Raw genomic sequence first — 6,460 nt, 5'->3', positions numbered from 1 at the left:
CATGCTAAGTATTTATTATGATGGCTTAGTTTAATTTGTATAAACCCTAATGTTTTAAAGTTTAAGTTCCAACCCCTTTGATACCTGCATTACTATGGTTATGCTTTATAATAACATCATTGTTTATTTGCATTTAGGTGGATTTTCCCAACATTCTCATGATCAAGCACAGAAATGCAAGTGACTGCACTACTTTGATTTTTAGTAGCATGGGTACATCTTAGTGAATATCTTTCTCCCCAGTCTCTCTAATTATTAAATTATCCATGATTGCAGTAATCACTTAGTACATTACTTGCAGTGAATTTCCAACATTAGAATAATTTAAAATCTGCAATGTAGTGCTTGAGACATTTGAAATTAATTTTCAGTATTAACTAAAATTCAAAGTAACTTCAGTGGAAATTTTTCAGTGTAAATTGAAAATTAATGAAGCTACAATATAACTAGAAAGGTTCTGTGTAATAGACATTTGTCATTCTGGGCCCGCCTGTGATCTGAAAGCCCTGTGTTTGGGGGTCCCCCGCATTCTACCACCTCCCTGAGGTAGAGACTCTGAACTTGCTTTCCCAGCCTGTCTGGCAGCAGGGGCAGGGGTTCAGCCCTGGGCCCTTCCCGTCAGCTATCCTCACACTGGCGAGAGTAGGCCCAGCGTTGTCTAGCCTTTGGGACGGTGGTGGCAGAGACCTCATCCCATAGTGGCATGTCTTGAGGCGGCGCCACTTGTGTGGAAGGGTAGGCTTTGGAGCAATTTCTAGGTGTGGTGTGGGAGTTTTCTTTCTTTATGTAAAAGCCTCCAAACTTGACTGGGGCCTTCCTGTCTGGAGATTCCATTTGCTACCTAGGTTTTGTTTTTGTTTGTAAAATTTTTTTTCTGCTTAAACGAGCCAGAGTGAATTCTCTCATTTGCAACCAAGAACTGATAAAAAAAAAGTTGATATCTGGAATTGCAAATGACAAATCCTAAAAGATGGAGAATGGAGGGCCTACTGTCTTAGGTTAGTTGGTGAAAAGTTGATGAACCTAGTTATTTGGTGGCAAAACATTTTGCCAAACTGTTACTGTACTTTAGGGTCCAGACAAGACTGACGTTGAGGGGAAGGATAGGGAAATCTGCAGGGTGTTGGCTTGGGCTGGTCATCTCTTAGGCAGCTGTGGTATTGGTGCCAGGTCACATGGCGTCAAACCCTGGTTCTGCTCACTCGTGTGACCAGGTGCCTCTGCTGAAAATGGAAGTGATAATCATACCCACTTCTTAGGGTTGTCAGGAGGATTAAACAAGCCATACGTGGGAAGCAGCATCACAGGACGCGGGACACACAGGCTGCGAAGTCTTGCGGGAGTACCATCAAATCAGACTAAAGGGAGCTGGTTCGAAAGCAGAGTGAAGAAGAAATACAGCCTCACCCAGAGAAGCTTTCTCTGCCTGCGGCCTGAAGTCCAAGTCAGTTGAGAGTTCCACAGTTAAGAGTCCTGCTGGTTTGGGAAAACCTACCAGAACTAAGACTCAACCAACGGGTCCAGCAGCAGCCTCAGCAGTTTAGACTGGAGATTGTGGTCTTGCAAAACGGGGTTAAAGGTGTTGCTTTCCCACTTCAAGTGATGGTTTGAATTGCCCCAAGGTAGTAGCCACTGAGGTATGGGAGGGACTGGACAGCGGGAGACCAACTGCTATAAGACAAAGAGCTCAGATCAAAGACCGTCCAGGTAAGGTCCTTGTTCATTCAGGCCTGGCATGTGCCGGTGTCCTGGTCCTTTCCAGCCTTCGTGTGTTGGGTACCGTGTCCAGGGCAAATGGCCTGGCTTTCTAGCTATAGCTGCGCAGCATGGAGAGCCACATTTGACCTGATGGAGAAAACATCACCCAGAGACTGGACTGGAGTCAACAGCACGAGACCGGAGTCGTCTTCCTCAGGATGGGGTGAGTGCTTTTAAAGTGTATGTACGGGATGATCAATGTATACTTCGTGGGGAGCCAAAAAGGTTGGCTGTGGCAGACACTGCATAGCCCAGCACCTATTCCCAAGCTCCTCCTTTCATTCCTAGGCCTCTATTTTAAAGGCCGGAAAAAATGAACCTGTAATGTGGAACTAGGGGTGGCCATGTGTCCGACCAATGAGCTGTAAGTGGCAATTGAGGTAGTTTTAGAAACGTTTTTCACTTTTCCAAGTAAGCCAAGGCAACCATTTGGTGAACTTGAGGCCAACATGCCAAGCGTGGTGGAAAGGGGAGTCCTGGTCACGGGCAGTGAGGAGCTGCCACAGCCCTGGGTGCAGCTCTTGTGGGGGGAAAACCACGTGAGCCCCTGGACCCGTGGTTTCTCTGTTGCTTGTAGGTACATCCACCTCTTGCTGATGGTCTGCTTTCCACAATGTGTGTAATATATTCAAAAGCTGGGGGAGATTATTTTGCAGACAATTAAAAAATCACCTATGAGTATAAAACCTTGCAGACTGTTATTTTCTCATAGTTTGCTTTTCCTCTAAGTCATCCGTATCTAAACTGAAGGAGAATTCAGGTCTTCATTTCGTTCCAACAAGCATTTCTTTGTGAATTGCTGTGTATATATTGGTATTGTTTTTAGCACTGACAATGAAAAAAATGAACAAGGTAGTAATCCTTGCTTTCAAAGAGTTCACAGTTTATTTCAGAGAGAGAGAAGCAAAAGCAGTGCAAGGTGAAACAGGCTAACTTAAGAGATGCCCCTCGACTGAGCTGTTTGTGGTGAATGGCACTTATCTCTAGTCCCAGCATCTAGCACGTGTCTGGTATACAATAAATTGGCAGTAAATTTGCTGACTGTGTGTGAAGTACCGAGGTCATAGATGACCGAGCAGATCTGTTAGGTGTGGCAAAGGCCAAGATGGCAATAAACGAGAGGGGATGTATGCTGGGGCTTGAAGGAAGAAGAGGCATTGCCCTCTGGAAAGGCAACAGGGGGGCTTCCAGACAGAACTGCAGGGGAAGGATGGAGGAGTGACAGCGTGACCCCGTCTTTCTCACTGCTGCCTTCTGACCTTGGGCTAGTTCGGATTTCACATCCCCAGCTCTATTAGTTATTCCTCTCCCATATGTTAAAAAATAACTTGAATTTTAGATTTATAGATTGCCTTGACAGTAGTACAGAGTTCCCTTATACACTCCCAGCTTCCTCTGTTACTAATATCTTATATTAGTGTGGTACATTTGTCACAATTAATGCATCAGTATTGACACATTATTATATACCTGTAGAATATATAGTATTAGCATATTATGTACTTTATTCAAATTTCTCTAGTTGTTAGCTGAGGTCCTTTTTCTGTTTTAGGATCCCATTCAGGATACCACATTCCATTTAATAGTCTTATCTTCTTAGGCTCCTCCTGGTTGTGACTGTTTCTCAGACTTTCCTTGTTTTTTGATGACCTTGACAGTTTTGGGTACTGGTCAAGTATTTTGTAGATCATCTCTCAACTGGGATTTGTCGGGTGTTTTTCTCATGGTTAGACTGGGGTAATGTTTTAGGGAGAGGAAGACCACAGAGGTGAAGTGCGTTCCCATCACTTTGTATCAAGGGTGCACACTGTGAACACAACTTACCCCTGCTCATGTTGACTTGGTCACCTGGCTGAGGTCATGTTTGTCAGGCCTGTCCACTGTGAAGTGATTCCCTTCTCCTCTTTGGAAGAAAGTCACTGTGCACAGCCCACACTTAAGGAGCAGGAGGTATGTTCCACCTCCTTAGAGTGGAGTAGCTATGTAAGTTATTTGGAGCTCTGCATGGAAGTTTTATCTGTTTGTTTACTTATTCAGTCATTTATATCAGTATGAACATATGGATATTTATCTTACACTTTGGGTTATAATCCAATATTACTCTATGTTGTTGCTCAAATTGTTCCAGCCTTGGCAATTGGAAGCTTTTGCAGTTGGCAGCTGTATCCCTTTAGCTTTCGACATCCCATTGCTGTGTGTTGTTTGTTTTTTTAGCACTTCCTTACTTTCTGGAACTACACGATGCTCCAGGCTCACCTTGTCTGTTTCCTGCCATGGTTCCTTTTACTGGAGAGTGGTATTAGGAACCAAGGTCTGGGCATTAGGTGTGCTCATTGCTAATGGGGTGTCACTGCGTCTAGGCCCTCTCATCTAATAGAGCAAGGAAATATATATGTGTAGATATGTAACCATCTGTATCTATATTAAGGTAAACATGAGCTCATACTGATGTCTGATCTGATTATTCTAGCCTCCTCCACTTGCTCAACAGTAACTTCACACTGCCACGGGGAGAAGCCCCCACTTCTGCCATCCACTTACTTGTTCGATTCCAGTATACGTACGCGGCACCTTCAGAATCGTTGGTCCATGCCCTGTGGGAAACAACTCTACCAACTAGAGTACGGTGCTTTATGTGCAGTTTATCACGCCCTTAGTCCTACAGACTCCACACATTTCCAGTTACTTAGCTCAGCACTTTCTCCCCCTACCCCAACCTTCAGTAGTATTGTTTTATTTGTTTGTAATATATTTAGATTTATTTGTCCCATTCTTCATTTCATCCTGGGATCCCCCAACCTCCTAAATGAGTTTTTAAGAATTTAAGGCTTACTCTTCAGGCTGTAAAGTTTTACGGGTCTTTACAAATGCTTAATTTGTAAATTATATTACGCTATCATACAGAACGGTTTCGCTGCCCTAAAAATAAAAAAACATGCCCTGTGCTGCACTTATTCAGATTTCTCCCCTCCCCCATGCCTGCCAGATACTCCTCTATTTACTGTCTCCATAGTTTTGCCTCTTCCAGAAGGTCATGTAGTGAAGTCATATGGTGCGCGGCCTTTCAGACTGGCTTCCTTCATGTAGCACTGTACATTTTAGAGTCATCCATGTCTTTTTGTGGCTGGAGAGCTCATTTTTTATTCCATTACCTGGATGTACCAGTTTGTTCAGCCATTCCCCTATTGAAGGACATCTTCTAGGTTTTGGCGATTATGAGTAAAGCTGCTATGAACGTTTGTGTGCAGGTTTTTTGTGGACATAAGTTTGTACACTAGTTGGGGGAATATCTAGGAGTGTGATGCTGGATTGCATGGTAGGGCTGTTTACTCTTGCCTCTCCTGTATCTTCACACTCTCCCTGTACTGACAACTTTTCTGAATCATATAAGCATTCTCAAATCTCTCACTTCTTTGGGGTAAAAAAGTCAAACCCTTGAATTTTAACTCACTCTGCTGCTCCCCAGTGCCCCTGCTCTTTCTTCTTTTCACAGCCAGGCTTCTCAGAATCACCTGCACTCTACTGCCTCCTCTTTACTTTGCTCACCCCTTCGGTTCAGCCCACACTCAAGGTACGGGGGTTGTAACTGACTACAGGCTAGACCTGTACTTCCACCAGGCCTCCTCCTCAGTTGCTCTGTTAAAGATCACTGTGCCCCGCATCTCATGGGATCTATTCTGTTCTCTTTCTTGACCTTTTATGACATTTGACACTGTTAACCACTCCCTTCTTGAGGCCTGTGGCCACTCTTCCTGTTAGTGTTTCCCTTTATCTCTTACCCTTCTCCCTCTTCCTAGGTGTTTTTTTCCTACTCTCCTGGCCTTTAGTTTCTGCTGTGGCCGACACGCATCTTTATCTCTGCCAGTTGTCATTACAAAACTTCAGATCTCAATCCAACTGCCTATTAGATGATCCCTTCCCATCCCACACACTTGTCCCAAACTTCACTCACTTTTCCCCTTTCATACCTGCCAGGTTCTCTAATTTGGGGGAAGCATCACCTAGATTACTCCCGTCCCCTTACATCCAGCCCAATCTGTAGTTGAGACCTGTTGATTCTATTTCTTTTCCATCTTTCATGTTAACCCGGAGGAGTTCCTTGATTTCAGACCTCATCATCTCTTGCCTGTGACAGACCCTGGTCTCCGGCTAGACTCCCTGCTCTAATCTTACCCTCCTCTAATCTGCCGAAGCGGTACCCCAGCCATTCAAGTTACCCCCAAATATCAGAGTCTTTCGACCATTCTCCACAGCCACTCTAGACTCTTACAGAGTGAGTGAGTAAACTGGGGAGTTCTCTCTACCCCGTGCTTACGCTTCCCCACCACACCTTCACCTTATGTTCCAGCAGTGGAAACACTGGCAGGGCTTTTGCTCATGTCCTTCCCTCTGCCTGGAGAACTGGCCCTTTCCCACTAGTCTTCCAACAATTATCTTGCACCTAGTGAATTGCTACTCGTGCAAGGTATTGGCACCATGAGGCTTATAATGGAAAACAACAGTCCTCTGCTCTATACCTCTCCTGCGGTAACTGCTTTTAACAGTTTTAGCTGGCTGCTTCTGGTGTCTGCCTCTGTATTTCTAAATATACCCTCATGAGGGTGTATTTAGAAATATACTGCCCCCCCACTGCCCCTATTCTTCATCCTTCTCTTCCTGAGCAGGCGTCTAAGGAGAATAGTCTGAACTCAGTCTCCACCTC

The sequence above is a fragment of the Phocoena sinus genome, chromosome 2 (genome assembly GCF_008692025.1).
Source record: "Phocoena sinus isolate mPhoSin1 chromosome 2, mPhoSin1.pri, whole genome shotgun sequence".
Lineage (NCBI taxonomy): Eukaryota > Metazoa > Chordata > Mammalia > Artiodactyla > Phocoenidae > Phocoena > Phocoena sinus.
This window is presented reverse-complemented; position numbering follows the sequence as displayed.